The sequence below is a fragment of the Mugil cephalus genome, chromosome 5, assembly GCF_022458985.1.
Source record: "Mugil cephalus isolate CIBA_MC_2020 chromosome 5, CIBA_Mcephalus_1.1, whole genome shotgun sequence".
Lineage (NCBI taxonomy): Eukaryota > Metazoa > Chordata > Actinopteri > Mugiliformes > Mugilidae > Mugil > Mugil cephalus.
In genome coordinates this window covers 3,047,630-3,067,818 of record NC_061774.1, presented here as the reverse complement: position 1 = coordinate 3,067,818, position 20,189 = coordinate 3,047,630, and the positions used below count along the sequence as shown (strand labels likewise).

Sequence of the window (20,189 nt, the reverse complement as noted above, 5' to 3'; positions counted from 1 at the left end):
TTAAATAGGGACCCCCTACCTACTATGTGTGTTCTATATTAAACTCAGCCCAGTGCTGTTTATAAATATACATTATTATTATCATTTTCCATTTGATATTAGTCTAATCAATCAAAGATTTTGCTCCGGAGCCACATGCGGCTCTTTCGTTCCTCTGTTGCGGCTCTCTGTGGCGAGCGGTGCAGAGCAAGGACACTGATCAAAGCCGTTCACTTTTTCACGCTAACTAACTGCCTCAGAATAGCGGCAACTAGTCACTCATCAGTGAACGAGCGAGAGTTACACAAAAACTGAATGACACTGAATGCCACACCACACTCACGGTTGTAACATCAAACAACCAAAAAAAAACTCCCACAGTGCATTGCAGCACATTTACCAGTTGCTATCGAGTATTTAATTCAAATGTATTTTTATTTTAGTGCGTTAGTTTTTTAAATATAATTCTAAATTTGAATTGATGGTGATCTTTTAACATTAAAATAAAATGTATTTAATTTTTTTGTCGCTCAAAATATACGTCACAACTGCCGACGCGCGACACCCTCCGGCAGGTCCAGCCCGCTATTTATTGAACTTTTCGACCCCAGGTAAGATAACCACGGATAAATCCCTGTCATGTTACATAAATGCAATTTCGTTTTCTCTGTAGCAGTTATTTCATTTCATAAATGCAACACACTATAGGCCTAGCATAGAGGTAAAAACGATATATGCAGTGTTATCTTCATTTTAGATGTCAAAGCGGGTTTTGTGGCTCCCAGTGTTTTCTTTTCTGTGGGAAACGGATCCAAATGGCTCTTTGAGTGAAGGTTGCCTAAAAATATAACATAAATAAGGAGAGCGATGTAAATAAGGATAGAAGAATATATGCCAGTTGCAGGCTTCATTAAAAGTCTTTTTTTGCCCACACGTCGTCCTTTGAAGCTCATGAAGTCATGACCTGAGTCATATGACCTGGAAAATCCACCACAGATTTTGGATTAAACATTACTTTCTCCAGCATCAGCCGTTGCATCATACTGTTATAAACACAGCTAATACATTGACACATTCCAATCAGCATGACGGTCATCACATGTCACTGTTATGATAGCCGTTATCACATAAACGAAGGCTGATTGGTATGCTTGATTGGTCTGGTTAGAGCTGCTACGGAAACAGCAGTGGATGATTGTCAGGCGGCTGTTGAGGAAAGTGTCATGTTTTTCCAGGTCTAGCAGGCATCCACTCATTATTTTATACTGTATTGTAAAAAACAAAAAACAAAAAAACAAAAGCAGCCAGATGTTTGTTGTTTAATAATTTCACTAGACACTTCTTACTCACAAATGTGCATCAGATTGACTAGCACGAAAAGAGGTCTTGCTAACTTTCTGGAGAAACACGCACCACTAAATGAGGCAGTACACTCAGCCATCACTTCATCCTCTCATAAAAATGTTAATCAGGCTGGAACAGGAAGAGCAGGCGGCGTGCTGTGCATAGGAGGTGATGTGGCAGAGGTGACAGAAGGTTTTCTGTCTCTGACGAGGTCTTTCCAGAATCTCCTGGGCAGCATGGCTGTGGCATAGTATAGCTCCAGGCTTCTTTTTCTGCAGTTTTGGATTCCATAAATAACAAGGGGCTGACGGAGGCAAAGACAATGAGCAAGTGAGGACAATGTGGCAAGGAGGCTGAGGGCCTGAATAAGAAACAGACAGTTGGTAGTCCTGAAGACAAAAAGAGCCAAACGGTGATTTGTTGTTCAGAACAGAGGCAGATTGGGGATGAATAGTAGCATGACATTGGGAGAACAAAAAAGAAAAACACTGCAGTAGAGAGATAAGCCTCTTTGTATAAAGGTATGGGGAAAAATGGCAAGATGCTCTTTCTCGCCCTGAAAAAGGCTTTAGGCAGTTTTACTTACATCACTCCTTCGTACATCCATTTTCGGTGACTGTGCAGGGGATGATTAAATGAACTGAAAAGTACTAGAGTATTTAATGACATGCATCAATAAATTATAGAGAACATTTATTGGCAAATCCAAGAATAGTGTCTTAGTTATGCTATATAAAGTGTATTTACATATTTATTTATATACGATAAACAACTTTTTAATTAATTTATGTATTTATTTGATCATATTACATTGATAGATATTATTATGGTGGCTACCTGGTTATCATTCTTCCTAATGCAAATGGTATACTATCCCGTTGAGATCATTTATGTTTGACTAAACTGCACTCTGTGCTGTTGGAGCTTGTTTAGCATATTATATATTGTGCTGACATTTAAATTATAAATGAGAATGCTGTAAAAGTAAAACCAAAAAACAAACATGGACGTCAGATGAGGATTTGTATTGTAATAAATAAGCACTAAATGAAATACTTATGGTATGCACGTATGCATTATGCTTTGGGCCCTGTTGGCTGGTTTCTCCGTTTGTGTACGCTGTAAACATTACTTCTTCTTTTTTTTCTTTTTTTTTTAAAAATCTTCCTGCATTGTCCATGCCCATGGAACCCTTAACGGCCACTTGACAAAACACTTTTTCCACATCAAGAACCAAATCTCTGGATCAGCTTACAGTATTTTTCTTTCCATGGTGTAAATAACGGTCACTCTGACCTGCATGCGGGAGGGAAAGGGAGCTTTTTTACAGTAAACCTTGGGGTGAGGGTAGCTGCAGAGTTTGCATGGTAGAACAGACCCTTTTGGTGGCATGTTTTATTCATGGGAATATGTACACGGGGAGCATTAAGAGCATGCAGGCATAACACTGCTGCCTCTTTACACACAACACAAGGACACCACTAGTTTTCTCTGGTTAGTGAACAAATTGGTGGTGAGTATGAAAGCTAAAGCTGGAACACAGTGCACATGTGAGACTGCTGTCCTTGGAAAATAATATTCAACTATTCACTATCACAGTTTACAAGTATGAGGTGGCACTTTGCCTTTAGAGTTAGTGGAGATTACCTGCTGATTGGAAAGTAAAATCTCATGTTGTTATGCTGCAGTAGATAACAGTTAGGTTACTAGTTTGTCGTTTACAGCAACTTTGCCGCGCAGTAATTGGGAGAAGCAACTCTATTCTGATATGCAGTGACATTTTCAAATGTCTCCAGTCGGGTTGTCCACACAAGGTACTGTGCGTGATGTTACTAAACTTGGAATGTATTACACAACAGCGGTTATGCAGAGCACACTGGCTAGGTGTGAGAGTATGTGGCAGTATTGTATGGAAGTTGGTGAAAGGTTTAATGATGGTAGTTGAAGCCCCGCAGCCACATTGACAGGTGACAAAGACCCAATTAAATTGTGAAACTTGAGGCATGTCTTTGTTTGGTGATTTCAGATTAAAAATATAATCATGGCATGAGTGTGTATAGCTGACACCCTCAAGCTTTAGGAAAGACCTTTATTAAGTAAAAGAGGCTGGTTGCCTTTTTAACCAACAGCCTTCATTAGACTGAATCCAGTGGAAATAATATGTGTGTTGTGCTCAGTTTTTATTTATTTATTTATTTATTCATTTTTCATCCTTACGGCTATAATTATTGATGCAGCAAATGAACAATGGATGGACATTATCTATAATGGCTTACAGGATTTTTAACATGCGGATAAATAATAAAATACCACCAGATATCTCTTATATTTTATAAATACAAGATGGATAATGATTCTCCATGGTCAGGTTATGAGGATGGTTTTACACGCCTGGCTGGCTTGTCTGGCCACACCTCTGAGATGACCTATTAAACACTTGTGCTGGTGTGGCGTTTGCTGTTTCATCTCCACTGTAGTCGGAAGCAGTGTGTGACTGCTGTGTTGTGACTTGCCTGCATGGGTTACATCATGGGTTGCGCTTTCTCTAAGGCTGTCATTCTGTGGGTGCTGTCCTTGGATTGCTTTTCCTTTATGTCTTGATTATTTGTCTTCCTCTATTTGAATTCCAGTTGTCCTCCAGAGATGATGCTCTCGTCCCTGCCCAAAGGTTATTCCCCGGGGTCTCTTTAGGGTTTGATTGGCTGTCTTGATATTTGCCCAACTGCTGCAGCTGATGGGATTCTTCAGTTTCTGCACACACAACTGGAGGCCCTCAAATCTGCCCTGACCAAGACCAAGAACTTAAAGGATTTTAAGAGAGGTACTCACACATTCCAAAAGGAGACCTTGAGTCCATTTGTTAGATATGGACCGCGTCCTGTGTACACTGTATCATCCTCTATTTGAGCACTTCAGGTCAAGCAGAGTATCTAGTAGCTTATCCAGATTGGTTTGTCCTTGATAGAAGATTTCTATCAGCCATCACTTCTGCAGTAATTGCGAGCTTCGTGCTGTGTCACCTTAAAATGACTCACTTTACCCTTGTGTTTTCAGCTTGTCCATCCATGCATTCTCATGAATGAAATATTATAGGAACACTCTAAAGGAATTTGTGAACTGTGGCCTTCACCTGGTCTTGACTTAACTTGAGTAATCTCCCAGAGAGGGCTTCATGGCTTTTGTGACTTGGAACACCTCGTGTCAGTGCTCCCTTGTAATTAGTTGGATTTAGCTAAAGGAAATTTGACAAGAGGCTGTTTTATTATTGGGGAAAAAAGCTAAATAACAAAGAAACAAGGAAAAAGATATTGTAATCCAATCTGCAGCATAAAGTACCTTCTGAGGTATTAAGTAACACTCTGCACACATACTTAGGATTTAAAAATTCAGTTATAAACAAAGATACTCTTAACTAACTCAGAAGGTGTAAAGATGAAACGTGTTGTTACTTGCTGCCACATATATAGGGAATGTGTTTTTTTTCTATACTGCTTTTAAACATCTGGCTTTATGGCAGCGGAGGGACAGAGGCCTCACAGTGAAGTGCTCACACACTTCACTGTATACCACATTAGCATGAGCGACAGTTATAGTAGCTGCTTGGGCATCAGTGCCAGACTGTGTGTGCATGTACAAAATGTGATCCCTTATTTACAGTTCCTCCGCCGCAACCCAGTTATATAAGCACCCATAGCTTTGCCTCCCCCGTCAAGCAAATTGTACGAGGACCGCTGAAAAAGACAATAAAATTCTGTGATTATGGTCGACCTCTCTTGATAAATCCAATGAGAGTGTTTGAGCCAAAGTGTAGGTGTTTATTATTTCTGTCTGCCGTCTACTCTGAGCACACACAAAGGAATAATTTCAGTCAGAAGATGGGTCACTCTGTTAGTTAGTTCCTTTTCTGGCTAATAATGTTGAATAGCATTGTTAAGGGGAAATATCCTGTTCAGTCAAAAAGAAAAAAAAAAACATCTCTTGCCGAATAGGGAAAATAATGTGATCAAAGACGAGGCCAGTTGCAGTTGTTCTTAATTATCTTTTCATATAAGTCAAAAATACTAGATGGAAAGTGCACTTTTATTGTAGAAAAAAAAGCATTAAAAATACACGAGCAAGATCTGATGAATGATGTGAATATGCCTTGGTAGAAACATGTTTAAAGAGGTGCACAGTCACAAGCTGAAAATAATAACTGAACTGACTAATGTCTGGCCTGTGAGCAAATAATTGCTCAAAAGACAACAGAGCTCGGTGAGAAAAGTGCTACTGTATTTAAGTTGATATGCTGGGAAATAACAGCTGTGTCGAGCTTACATACGTAAGTACATAATCGCGTGTTATGTTTATTCTCGGTAAAAGTTCCTTGAAATTTTTATGAATTGAGGTTTATTCCATTAAAGGGTTTGTGATTCACCAGCAATCATGCCACTAATCTGTCAATCATCCTGATAACTTGAGTCAGTAAACACTAATCGGTAAATGCTTTATTACTTTTAGATTGCCCCACTGTGGGATCAGCACAGGACTACCTTTTTATTTGTACACGATATACATAGCAACATGCACTGTGAATTGTGCGTTTTCTTTTTTTTTTTTCCATAAACACCCAGTGTGAGCAATCTTTTCCCTCAATGCCATTGACACATTACTAAGTTTCTTTACTCCTACTCACAGCTCATCTACTATTTAGTGCTAGGACCTGCCAGAAAAAAGTTGCACCACAGCGGTATGACTGTAAACCCAAAGCCTTACAGGTCAAGTGCTCCACAGGGAATGACAATACTAGACTATATCTCACTGCTGTGCATATTATCAGACTTTGTGGAGGATCCAGTTATAAAATGCATAAGAGCAGCTGCTCAAGACTCAAATAATTTTACCTTAAAACTTGCTGCTTTGAAACTTCTCCAATAGCGTTTGATGTAATTTGATGCCAGATTTGAAACAAGAAATCTTGAATTAATACTGCAGTAAGTCTGACATATCAGATGGAAATGGAACAAAACGTGGGTTTGGACTACACTGTTACTATATATACTTATCAAAGAGAGCAAATGAGAAATAGCTCCGTGGTTACTTAGGAGAAACTTTGGACATTCAGTCAATCCAACAAAACTTGGTAAAATGATGATCTTCTATAATCATTTACAGTGTGTTTGATGGTTCATATTAGACTTTATGCTCTGGTGGCTCTGCAGCTCCTTTGTGTATTAATAATACAATGGCATTAATGCACAGGCCCTTGAAACATTAACTTTGCTAATGTAAATGGTGAATGATCATCTTCTGCCAAGTCAAATTAATAGATTTTAAATCTATACATTAGAAATATTCTCCACTCTGCATCAATTGGTAGCAAATGTGAAAATCTATGACAACAATATTAACTGGTTGCATAGAACTTGTACCATGAGTTTTATAATGAGATGTCTAGGAGGTTACATAAATTGGTACCCTGTTTCTCACATTAAGTGGATGCTACCCATCTCTTCTGAATAAAATACTTCTCCAGACCTGAGTGTAGTATCTCTAAATCATCCTTGACATATGTGTCGTGTTGCACTACGCTTTGCTGGATATCTACAGTTTCCTTGAGTAATGTGCGATAGCTCCAACACTATCTATGTCTGCTGTGGTATTTAAAAGCCTTCACTGAATCCTGTGTTCTCTTTGTGTTTGAAAGCCTTTGAAAGCGGCCTACATACTGATTCTAGAGATTAAAAAGCCACACAAAAGTATTTTGCAAACGTCCCGCTGGGAAGTGTGACACTGTTTACAAGATTGCTTCAGATATTTTATTGAACAACTATAATCTCAGTCAGAGTTGTCATGCTGTTTAAGCAAACTGAAGTTTTTTTTTTTGTTATAGTTGTAGAAATCATGAGGCCAACTGAGACAGCGTACTATGTTCAAGTGAAGATGTATGTCTGATCTCTGGGCAGTTGGGCCTTGATTTCTGAACACAAAGGGATTGTTATCAAGTCTATGACCACAGCCTGGAACTGCATGATCGATAATTAATAGAAGATCAACTTGTACTGACTGTAGATTGTCTTGTTATTAAATAAATACATGGGTAAAGAAATCTGGATCAAAAAATAAGCTGCTTCACAAATCAGCCACAGACTTGTTCCAGCATATTGGGGCTCTTTTGTTTATAGCTTTGTAAGTGAGTAGTTCGTGTTTCCAAGGAGATGAATTATTGAAAATGACAATAACAAAACATGGGTTCCATTTTAGGCTGGACATCCAGAGAGTTTCCTACCTCAAGGTGCAAGCAGCACAGTTCCATTATTTCAGCTCTTTACGTCTTCGTGATAAAAAGAAGTTGTCTTTGAAATGAGTTTTAACAGTTTTTTTTTCCATATTCTGATTGTCTTAGTAAACTGAGGCCGAGACAAACGGGGTCTTTGAAGTCTGCCTGTGAGGCTCCGAGATTGTAATGAAACTGTATTGCACTGTCTCAGCACCAAATGTTTGGAATGACGGAACACACAGTAATTCTAAACGAGGCTCGGCGTCTTCCGCTGGTTTCAAAGCCGCTGGTTCGTTTTCTCTCCCAAGAGAGTTGCCAGCGCTCCCTCACAAAGCCAAACTGCTTTCAGGCCCATCAATTATTTAGCACCTGTTGCCTGCAGGAAACTGGAGAGAAATTATGAAGATGAACGCAACGTGAAGACGGGAAATTTATCGCTATAAATCTACCTTTTCATCATAATAACTTTAGGGTCTCTTTATAAAGAAGGGAGAGGCAAAGGATTGTTTGAACTGCAATAACAAAATCCAAATGTTGTGCAAAACTCCGTGTCCGAACTGTACGAGGAATTGTGCACAAAAAATGCAATCACAAAAAGCACTTTGGTAGTTAGGGGATGCCTTTGAAAGGATCACAAAATGCACTCTGTTTATAATGGGTAAATACCCATGTGATGTGAAAACGTTTCCCCATTTTTCCCTGTCTGAACTGCCTTCTTTATTATGAATAAGCATGAATGTTTTAAGACTGATAACTAGTTCAACATGAAGCCAACCCAGGACAATGGGTTTTTTCTCTCATTGAAATGTTGCAAGAGGGCTGAAGGATGATTTTTTTTTTTTTTTTTAAAGGCCTTTATGGAATATATTAAGGCGTTAAATAACCATTTAGACTGCAGACATTCCTTCCTGGTAATAACAGTCAGGCTCTATATGGGGATTATGTTTGTGTTTACAACATAACAAAGACTCTAAATGGTCTGAAATGCCACCATTGGATAAAGTAAAATGAGGGTCAGGAGAGTATATCATATCACACTCTTGCTCACCAAAGGTAAGGGTAATGGTGGTGATATGAGAGCCACAAATAAACCCTGCAGCAAAAGGGAAGCTCAGACTCATACTTTTGAAAGAATACAGTTAACCTCATAATGCTTATGTGGAGGAAGTGTGGATGTTCTTCTTGGCTGGATATTTGATGTTATGAGGTTCTAGCAAAGACAGAAACATGGCAGGACCAACACAACAAACGTTTACAATGATGAACAAAGTCCTAAAACAGACAGCTGGGTCTGAATCTCTAAACAGAATTAGGTCAGTCAGATGGAAGAAGTATTGTCAATATAAATGTGAACACAGTCAATTGCATCTATAAAAATTTATATGCCTCTAGAGCATACAACATGATTCATAAACAAGACAGACTAATGTCATGGAGTCAGCTGGGAATCCAAAACAAAGACAGTTCTACTCAAAAAGAAAGAAAGCATCATAATGGACCTATCTGCATTTAGTTATATGCGTCATTTGACACAGTAAATAGACTCACAAGCCCTTTTTTTTCTTCAGAAATCCTTTGCTCACACATGGACTCATAAAGCAACGCATCAACTCTACAAAGAGGCTGTGTCAAGTAAAGCGTCGGTTCGGCTCTTTGGCAGCTGTGAGTGCGTTTTGCGTAGTGCGTGTGCTCGATTTCACTACGTTGTTTTGCGGCACTAAATATATTTTAGAGTGGGTGAATCTGCTGGAAACTGGAAATCTTGCACTCGACTTAATGTCTATGTATTTTTTTCTGAAACACTGTAATTTTAGCAACATTTACCATTTGATCAGTAAAAAAAAAAAAAAAAAAAATCCCAGTGAAAATCGTGGAAAATAAATTGTGGGTGCAAGTCTTCTGACGTGCAGAGGAAGGTGTGATTTTTAGTTAAATATAAACAGCGTGGTTGGCGGCCAAACAGAATGGCAACATCCCAGGTCTTGCATTGGTGTGAATCAATCTTCTGTGCAAAAAAAAAAAAAAAAAAACAACCCAAAAACCAAAACAAGTCATTTTTTTAAGTGAGTTGCGTTTTCTGCAGAGTCTGTTTTGCAATCGACAGTGTGTGTTTAAAACCTTAATACCCTTTACATACTACGTGGACGGTTGGTGTAGGAAGAAATTCAAAGACTCTGGAAAACAGAAGAACTAGCAGTCCCGTGAATGTCAGCTGCTAAAACAAATGGCAGCTAGCTTCATCTCAAAGCAGTAAGGGCAAAGGTGGAGATCTCAAAATGACCAGAGACAAATGTCATGACACCAAAAAAACAAAGATGGACGGAGTGTTTGTGCTTGTGCTTGTACAGCCTCATATTTCTAAGTGTGTGCCCAGTGGTGATTTAACAATTCTCAGCAGGTTCTGCTCAGGGAAGAGCCAATATGGGCTGTGTGTGTGTGTGTGTGTGTGTGTGTGTGTGCGTGTGTGTGTGCGTGTGTGTGCGTGTGTGTGCGTGTGTGTGTGTGTGTGTGTGTGTGTTTTGGCAGTGTTTCATTTCATAGTGAGTTTTCTGCTGACCTTGGCAGACACAAGATTTCATCCCAGTGGTGTCTCATCCCTCTCTTGTCCTTCTCCTCCTAACCCTCTTCTCGAAAAGCTCCTCCCAGGACAGTGATATTTTCCTCTCTTTGTGGGGGGAAAAAAACAGAGGCAAAATGAGTCAGTAAATATAGGATGAAAAGTGTGCCCGAATTTCAATCTCTTTCACTTGAACAACTCAGAACAAGCGTGCGATTAAAACAGACGAGACGGTACGTAACTTTTAGAGTGTGAAGAAGAATACAGCCAATAGTAAGCCTCATTAAGAAGGCTCCTTGTTAAAAACTCTTGTGGCTGTTTGACTTTTCCTGTCATCCTCATTTCTGCCGGCTCATACCTTTCTGGGTAAACCTATGCCTGAGCGCTCATTATTTCGACACATTGTTGTCAGAAAGGCAGAAATGAAGTGACTGCCAGATCCCTGTTACCTTTCTTTGCACTTCAAGCTCAACCTCATCAAAAATAATAAACGCAGTCAAAAACCAAAGAATGCAAATGACAAGTAATATAAAACCAACAGCTTTATAGAAGGTTTATAAAAGGCTTGTCCTTAACAGCACTTAAACATTCCACAGTGAGCAGTGAAAATGACAGCGGGTAATTTTTAATGCAGTTACACAGAGGCATAGTTCTTGTATTTATAGTTTTAGAATGACAGCAAAAGCAACCACCCAGTGCTAACCTATGGGGGAAAACGACTAGAAAATGTATTCAACTGAAATGATAAAAGGCTCTTTTTGTTTGTAAATCCCCTGGCAGTCTATGTGCACATATCAAATATCAGCAAGGCTCACTTCTTTTCTAAATTGAATGAGGAGTCTGGCAATATAATTTTGTGATATTTGTATTTGTGAATCTAGTGGATTAAATAAAAATCAAGTATTTTTTCACACTGAAGCAAACCCCTGTCTGATTCCATAGTGAATATTTGTGACATTGTCTACAATGCCCTAATATATCAGAAGGCTGCGTTTGCATCAGATGTATCCAGAATTTACATCCCACATTGTCCATTTTCCAGGAACACAATCTAAAACTTCAAGCAACTACAAATTCCCTCAGACTGTCTGCACTTCCATTGTGGTCTGAAAACCCTTGAAGATTAGGCAAATGAGTCTGCTGACATACTGTATGTGCAGTGTACTAGGTGGTGGTAATGTGGAGGACTATATGACAATAATATAAGGCGGGTGACTTGGTTGATCAGGGACTTAGCACTCTGCAAAGTGGGTCATTGATTCATTGAGTTGAGCGGTAGGAGCAAGGCAGATTTAAAATTCCCGAAATCAACGTAAGTAGACATATTACAGTCTGCTGTGAAGATTGACAGACCCACGTCAATGCTGGGAGTACTTAACCAATCAGAAACTCCAACCCCTAAGTTCCTCTACTGCAAGGTAGAATGCTGCTTGCTGGGTACTTCCATATGTTCCTTCCTAAACCTCTGTAGGATCTCTCTTAAAAAAAAAAATCAGTAAACTTGAATATTTCCTAGATACTATCTGTTAACAAAGCTGCCCCTTAACATTCAGAGCAACATGAGTAGGAGTTATATAAAGTCTAGGATCTTGTTTTCTGAATTCAGCTGCTGCTTTTATCCATTGTGACATTCAGTACAATGAGTAGATGACACAAGCTTCCTGGATGCTGACATTCCAAATCTTTCTGATGCGCCTGTCTTGCGGAATAACACAATTCATTCATATTGCGTGTCCTTACAGAAGTCTTTCCTTTTTATGTTTCAGGCTGAATCTGTGTAGGCACCTATCCACTCCCCTGGCAGAAAGCAGACATGTTCTTTTCCTCTGTTCCAGTATGGTGAGTTAATCTTTTGTGTCTCTAGTAGCATGAATAAATGTGTTCCTTGGGGAAAAATAGCGGGGTTTCTTTCAGGACCTGTTATCGATTTTGGTAGCAACGTGGTGGCTATCAATATTCTTATGAATACACATGTCGTGAAGGACCAGACTGTACTAGCTTAAAAGAATAGCTAAAAATATGAATGTCTTTCATTTTGGAAATGGATGTGGAAACCAAAATGATAACCTGTCTCCTCTTGCCTCCGTCGTCTTGCTTATCTGTATATATTCTATCAGAAAGAGACGCAAGTTGGACACGGAGGAAACTGCAACACAAATGAAAGAGCTTCTGACATCATTGCGTTATGTCAGATTCAGTCTTGAAGATGGTACATTTACAAGCGCACCCACAGGTGCACCGATGGCGGATGAATCCGTGGGTGGCTTTTTAAAATAGGTCAACACAACACACTGTTCTTTTCACATCTGGCTTTTTTGGAATACTCCAAATCGAAGCACATTAAGTTGAAGCAGATAAAAAAAAAAAAAAAAGACATTGATTTTGACAGTTCTTTGTCATCAGTATAAAACATAATACTGCAATGTAATACTGTTGGTATAAAGGAATAATGAGGCCCTGATGCATCACTGTAAAACTCTTAATCTATAGCTTATACAGCTGCTGACACTGAAAGCACTGGTCATAGTACATTTGTGCATCCAAAGCTTGGGATTATCATTGTGGTTTTAGCTGCTTGTTAAGTAATGTTATCTTCACACTCAGTAGTTTACATGCACGTGAAAAAAAAAACAAAAAAAAACGAATTATTGCCTTAATCAGACACTAACTGGAGAACTTAAGTCTAAGAACCTACTCTGACTAAAATTTAAGTTCTCATTATCCGATTAAGACACCCAAATAATGCGATTGGAATTCGGTTTTCTCCGGCATGTGTACACTTAATTTGACAACGACAGGATAACGCGTGTGTGCACACTTCACAACTGCTGCGCTGGTGTGTGACCCAGAAACAAAAACATCCAAGGAAGCCGGTTGCAGAAGAAGAAGAAGGTAAACAGAGCTGGTAGTACACTGTCTGAGGGATAGCGCGCAGCTTATCTGTACCAGAAGTAGAGTAGACATTAGTACCATTATCCCTATGGATGCTGTTTGAAATGCTGGTCTGCCACACGAACTCTTGTTTACATAGACAAAGACGCCACAACGAGCAGGTTGGTCCGTTGCTGCGATACGTCAGCGGGTCCGCCATATTGGATGTGGCAGATCTGCCCAGTAAACTAATAAAAGGAAATGGACAGAACTTCATAAAGTTAAGTTGAGTAAGTTAATCGCCTTATTCACCCATTCACACGCACTAATATATTTGGAAAACAAATAGGCACCAAAACCAACATGTGTAACTTTTAAAGTGATGATTATAAATGTGTAGGCCCTATAAAGTCCCAAACCGTATATATTTCTAATGTTTTTCTGAGTGTTTATAGATACTAATACACTGTTACTGTGATGATAAATATTGAAATATTTATATTTAACTTCTAATCTGTGTCTCTAAAAGATTAACCACTAGGCTAATATTAGTTCTGCACCACAGCTGTACCATAAGAAATGATCATACCAAAACCTTGTGTATCACATCGGACATGTATTGAAGGGGTCAAATTATTGTATATAATGGAATTTTTGGAATTATTGATCGTACATCATACAGAGAGTGTAATTGTACAATGATTATACGATAGATATGATGTTTTCTGAGTAAAGAGCACTAACATTTAGATTTAACTGATTTTGATTAATCATTTTTATACTCACATTGATGAACATACACACATACACACACACACATACACACACACACACACACATATATATATATATACAGGGGCACATTGATGAACATACATTATATGTACACATATCTCAATGTATATATGTCTCTCATATGTCTATGCTTCGATCGCTCCACTTTACCACATCCAAAATGGCGGAAGCATTGATGTATGATTCAGCACTCAATGCAGCGTCGACATATATATGTCTATGCTTGTATATTATATGACGCATTAGGTCAACTGGAAAGCAGGCCATATTAACATTGTATTAACCCACTGAAAAGACACATATCGCCACCTAGTGTGGAGGAGGAGGACATGTTCCTGTCAGTTATTCGATTTTCTCCACTGCATGTAAACTGGGACAAGGACTTTATTCAGAAAGTCGAAGTTCAAGCGTACCTCAATTAAGCTGTGCATGTAAGCACACTGATATAGCAACTCTATATATTTTCGAAGGTGGGTCATACACTGGTAGGTCTAAATGAGGGCTGTTCAGAATGACTGAGGTCCAGGGGCCACAAATCCAGGATCATTAAAGCCCTTCTCATGTACCAGCCCCTGTCACTGTGCTTAACATGATAAGACTGTGCTCACAGGTCTATGCTCACAGGTCTGTGCCAACAACCGTGCCAATTCAGCAGTCCCAAATTGTACAGTGAGGTAAGAGGGGAGGACATGGCACAGTGGAATCGAAAGCAGTGAAGCATGATGTGGCCAATTACTGCTGAATCTCTTGTTAATTGTTTCATTTTTCCTTAAACACTGGTAACTACTCAGATACTGTTTTATTAAGGACATGAAGACGTTGTTTTATTTAAATTACCAATTACCAATGAACTAATCAAATTTAAGGTGGAAATGTTGCTTTAGGTTTACGGGGTATCTAGTAAAACCCTCATGGCTCTGAGGAAATAGGTGAAATGCAAGCATACCTTGCTGTTACTATCCTGCAGTTAACGGTGTTGTTGTGACAGTAAAAATGATCTGTACCAACCATAGCTTTTCAGACAGGTTGCGAGTCTTTGCAGACATGTAAAATGCGAGTGCGAAACACAGCATGCAGTTGCAAACACAAATTCATCTCCCACATTTAAAAGAAAGTCACATTTGGAATATGTGTCTTGTTGCTACTGTCTTGGAAAGTAGTAAGATGAAACGTTAAGGAAGCACTAAAAGTGGGCCACTTTGTGTTCAGTGAAATCTTTCTTCGCAGTATGTCAAAACAGACGTTTCACAAAGGCGTGAAAGACAAAAATAGGAAATATATTGTGTCGTAATTTGTAAATAGAAATCAAAACGTGATATATTTTAAGTACATGTGCATCCAGTTACGGCTTCTTCTGGTATTTTGTGGGTTTGTGATGTTAATGCAAAACAAAGTAGCATTTGTTGTAAAAGCTCAACCCTTGAACTTCAGTAGCTCATTAAAGCAGTAATGGGAAGCACATTAAACACATAACCTAGTTCCATAGGCATTATTTGTTAAAGACTTCCCAGTTTTAAATTGTTTATTTAATTGAAAGAATTCAGTGTTTAATGATTCTATCAAGAGAACTGATTGGAGGAAAAGCTGCTTTCGTTTTTAGTTGCCAAGATAGTAAGACCAGTCTAGTAAGCTGCAATCTACAAGGTCAGTAACCTCATTGTGTTACACACAGTACCTATTTAGTATGTCTTATTGTCCTCTAGAAATTGATATTTATATAAAGACACTGTGTAGATCCTAGACTTATGGAGCCATCTGATCGCCAATAATAAATCAAGTGTATGGTTTATGCAGGCTTTGAGGAATAGTTTGCTTGGTTCTAGACCTCTACATTCAGCAGGCTCTCATATTGGTTCTGATAGCAGGGTCTACTAGTTGAAACAGCTCTCAAACCAATGCTTTGGATCTGTGATTAAGAAAAGAGTTAACCTACACTGCTAGCATGCTATCCATGAAAAAAGGCCCCAAAAGGTTGCTCAATAGGCCTGACAAAATTCATGCTCTGATAACACGTGAACATGTTAAACAACACAGTTTTTAACACACACGGTCAGTTATTATGACCTTTGCCACTCCATAGTTTGGGAATTCGGTGCTAAATGATGCCTTGCAAACTTACCAGAATTTGAAGTGTGTTTGCAGTAAAAGATTTTGTCCTGAGGGGGTAGTAATACACCCTGTACAGTTAAAAATCCCCAAAGAAGCATATTTGTCCATTGCTATGTTAATCAGACAAGTAAAAACATCCCTTCAGGGTACATTCCAACAGATTTTAAAATGTGCTGTTACTTTGCGTTAATCATGCATTAACTATGGAAATCACATAATCACAATTAAATCTTTTAATATATTGACAGCCCTTGTAAGTATGTATAGATCCATGGACTATGTCGTGATTGATGTTACTTGCTGTATCCAGAGATTAGTTTTTCTTGAAAGAGGTGGTAGGAAAAAATTGCTGCTGACACAAAACCTTTGGAAAAAACAAGGCTGTTGCATAATCAGTAATTTGGAGGCTCATATCCTGTCTTTTCTACCTGGGATTTTTCTTTGAGGAGTTGAGCTGCTGGGTTTCATAAAGACTTTAAATATTTTTCAATTCTGAGGGACTGGCACCTGAACATGATTTTTACGATATTAATCAGATTGGAGATATATTACTTGTTCAACAGTAAGTGGACATCTGTAGTAAGTAGAAGCACTTTAAAACTGCTTGTTTTTCAGTGTGTAATCACAGCATCCCAAGTTGGAGTCAGCCAGGGTACCTTTGCTGCATGTAATTCCACTTTCCCTCAAATCTTCTCTGTCCTGCTTTCGGTCTCAGAAATTCAACAAAAAGTCTTACTCGTTGTCTATTTGTCATCATCAAGGCAACTGATGAAGCTAAAGGAGATGTGAAATGTGGTGAGGTGCCTTGTATTCACTATTTTTTACTATTTTATATAGCAGTAACTTACACGAGTTTATGTGAACCCAACTTCAAAGCTGAGAGCCAGAAGCCCTGGAGGTACTTTTCTTAGTTGCTAATCCTGTTATATGGATTCGCCATGCTTTACACCTTTATTGTTGTGTTTTTAGGAAGCCAATAGAATACACTGAGGTCAAACAAGTTTTCACAAAGCTTTAATTCATGTTTTCCACCCAGTTAAAACAACCCAAGAACATATATGAAATGATTTGAGTAAATCACTCAGAACATATTAAGATTTGTAATTAATACTAAAAAAACTGGATAAAAGGAACCTTTTGTCTGCGTATATTTTCACTTAATCAGTGATGTAGCACAGTTCAGCCAGCATTAACTGGTCAATATTTAAGATATTCATGATTCAAATTAGTCTTTGCAATGTAAAAGGGCCTCCCACAGTGCTATTGTGAAGCAGAACTCTACCCAGCAGCTCTTTTAGACAATTTTATTTCACTGCCTTGGCTCTTGAGTCTGAACAATGCTGCATAATAGAACAAGTTTCTAACTAACTTGTGCTAAATTATGCAGTATTACACTTAGAAGTGGATTGCTGTGCTGCAGAACCATAACTGCCCCACATTAATAAGAGACTAGATTAGATTCCATATAAAAAAATCGCTCCTTTACTTTACTGTGCTCATTTAAGCGTAGTAAAAGTGACCGAGAGATCGGAGCATGATGGTGGGGATTTCTTTCAGTAAAATATGTACTCATTACAGTATCTGATGGGAAACCAAATGTATTGTAAGTTGTCATGTAGCTGATATTCATTTAAAATCCCCAAGTATACAGAGGCTGATTGAAGTGGTCGGTTTGGTCATGTACATTATCTCGTCAAGTCTGGGGGAAAATGAATCATCCTGCAAAATGATCTAAGACTCCTTACCAAGCTATCACTGTTTCATTCCCCCTAGAATTTCACTTATGTACCCCCATTGTTACATAATGCAATTTGTTTTCCTGTCTGTGGATTTGCCAAGATACTTCTGAGCTCTCAAATGAAGACCAACATCTTACATTTTTCTTTGAGATAAGTTTAATGAAGCCCATGGCACAATCAAAAAGGCAGCCAGCATGATACAGACAGGCCTGCATGGTATTGTAATCCCGTATTTTTTACTATGTCTGCACTATTCAAGAAGACTTCACAGGAACCTTTATGGTTTTGGTAAAAGATCAAAGTCAGGATTAGGTATTGCTATGATTTGCAATATGCACATTCTCCCAGACACACATAGAAAGAGTGTTCTCTTTAAGATGGTTTAATGCATCCAAAACCTTGGAGCTTAACTTGAAGCCCAGGGCTAAACATTTTTTTGATGCCACCTGCTGCATACCTGCTCTGGCAAACCTGCATGTTGCATTAGTCTCTGTCTCTCCCCCCTCTCTCTCTCAACAGATCATCATCACTTTCCAACCTTGGCCCCACCAGGGGTGAGGATGTAGCTGTAGAGCATAAGCTGCCACATCAGAGGCTCTTCCAGAGAACTGACAGTCAGCGGCATCATGTGATGGTGTGAGGCGGTGGCACAGGATGAAAGGATGCATTAGATGTTATGCAGATCAACACGAAATCTGAATAGGGTGAGACTTTACATTGCCACCTAGCTGTAAGCAGCAGATAAAGGCAAAGGGGGCATGAGAGATGGAGATATGGGACAGAGTGTGTGTGAGAGAGAGATAGAGTGACGGAGAGGCACAAGAGTCCAGAAATAAAAATATCTAAAGATGTTGAGCTCATCCTTGTTAAGATCCTTGCCTTTTAAACAGTATTCTAAAGGCCTTAACTATCCGCACTGAAAGTGCATATTTAGCTTTATCTGTCGATCAGTTGTTTTGTGCGTCATCAGGCAGCTGATAAGTGTTTGCCAGAATGGATTTAACACACGAAAGTGCAGTTTGTTGAGAACAAGTTGGAGCCATTGACAATTGGTCTCAGCAGTAACTTAGGTGTGCAGGAGAAGTGATTATCGATCTCATCGATCTGACACGGCAAAATTTATGGCTCATGCTTGCTGCCGTTTTATCTCAGACGTTGCCGCTTGTGCTGCAGTGGCTCTCTAAGCGGCTGACAGAGTGTAGCAGAACTCTTTTGTCTGAGAGAAGGTATAGATAACAAGTAACGCATAAATTTGAGCTCAAGTGATAAGACAGAGGCACCATATTGGGATGTCATGACAACAGGATCAATCACTGAGAGTTTAAGGAGGCATAGACAATGTAGCTTATTTGTTGGAATGTGAAATTATCCACTAGGGGCAAATTTACGCTGCAAGTTTGTTAACGTTGTGTACATACATTCTAGAGTTGGAAAATAGAAAGCTTGTAGGCCATTTGTTATAAGTAATCTGTTTTATTTTACCCATTACAAAGTCCCTTCTCTGTCACGCCAGCTAATTTGTATTCCCAGGACATTTGTCTTTTTGTTACCAGGGTAATATGAGGTGGTTTTGACAGCAACAACCAAATATCTGACATTTGATTGACAATGCAATGTTCCAGGAGGTGAAGAGTACCCTGAATATTCAGCTTATGGCTTAATCCTCCTCATGTACTCTTGAATATCTTGAGCTTTGGACAGGACAGAAAAGGTGGTTTAACAGTGTGATGGAAATTTGAGTTAATTAAGCACATTGTTGAGAATGTATCTGCCATACTGACAAACTGCTGAGGGCAAGTTGAGTGTTGTGTGAGGATTTGCGTGGAGGCCATGACACAATTGACTAAATTAAATATTAACAGTTTTATACTGTCTTCATGGTGAGAAACCTTGCATTGTGAAACAGCCAAATCAGGTATGTTTCTATTTATGTTTTTAAAACTCATATGGAAACTTTATTTTTTAGTTACCAGTGGCTGCAAAAGAAGCGGTTCATTATGCAGGAGCAGTTAACTTGCCCTGCTCATTCTCTGTCGCTGCCTTTTGACTGGACATCTTGTACAGTTTGATGTTTTAACAAGAAAGCAAGTGGTTCACTCAATGAACTCTGCTGCACTGAGCAGCAACACCTTAAATAAGATGTAAGGGCATCTCAGTCAGCCATCTAACTTCTCAGTCTTTGAAGCCATTGCTCTGTGTCTCATTTCCTGGTGTATTGATGTCTTTAAGTGAGCTTCCAAAGTGCCTGGAGGCAGTGGATGCTATATAGATTGCTTTCAGGAGGTTGGGACAGAGCAGACTGGCGTAGCTTAACAGTAGGCCCACAGTTGTTCTTTCAAAAAGTAAGGAATAAAGGATTTTGAGAGGGCGAAGTAGTTCTGATACGGTGATTTGTGGTAAGCACATTGCTCTACGAAATAAGTAATAAAATAAAGCGACTGGTTTGAACTAGCACTGGTTATTGTTATTAATTAGCTGGAAATGCATCTGTGTTATGCTCAGCTGGGTCACTATTCACACTTACATTGACCTCACA

The 20,189-nt window shown here is 39.0% G+C and overlaps 1 protein-coding gene across 3 annotated transcripts in view; it reads left to right on the top strand.

Annotated features, from left to right (window-relative positions):
• lingo2 (leucine rich repeat and Ig domain containing 2) overlaps positions 1–20,189 on the top strand; it is a 197,064-nt gene that overhangs the window by 19,814 nt on the left and 157,061 nt on the right. For all 3 annotated transcript variants that reach the window (XM_047585685.1, XM_047585686.1, XM_047585684.1), the window contains one exon: positions 11,906–11,978. The gene's annotated coding sequence lies outside the window, so the exon portion shown is untranslated. The remainder of the gene's footprint in view (positions 1–11,905; positions 11,979–20,189) is intronic.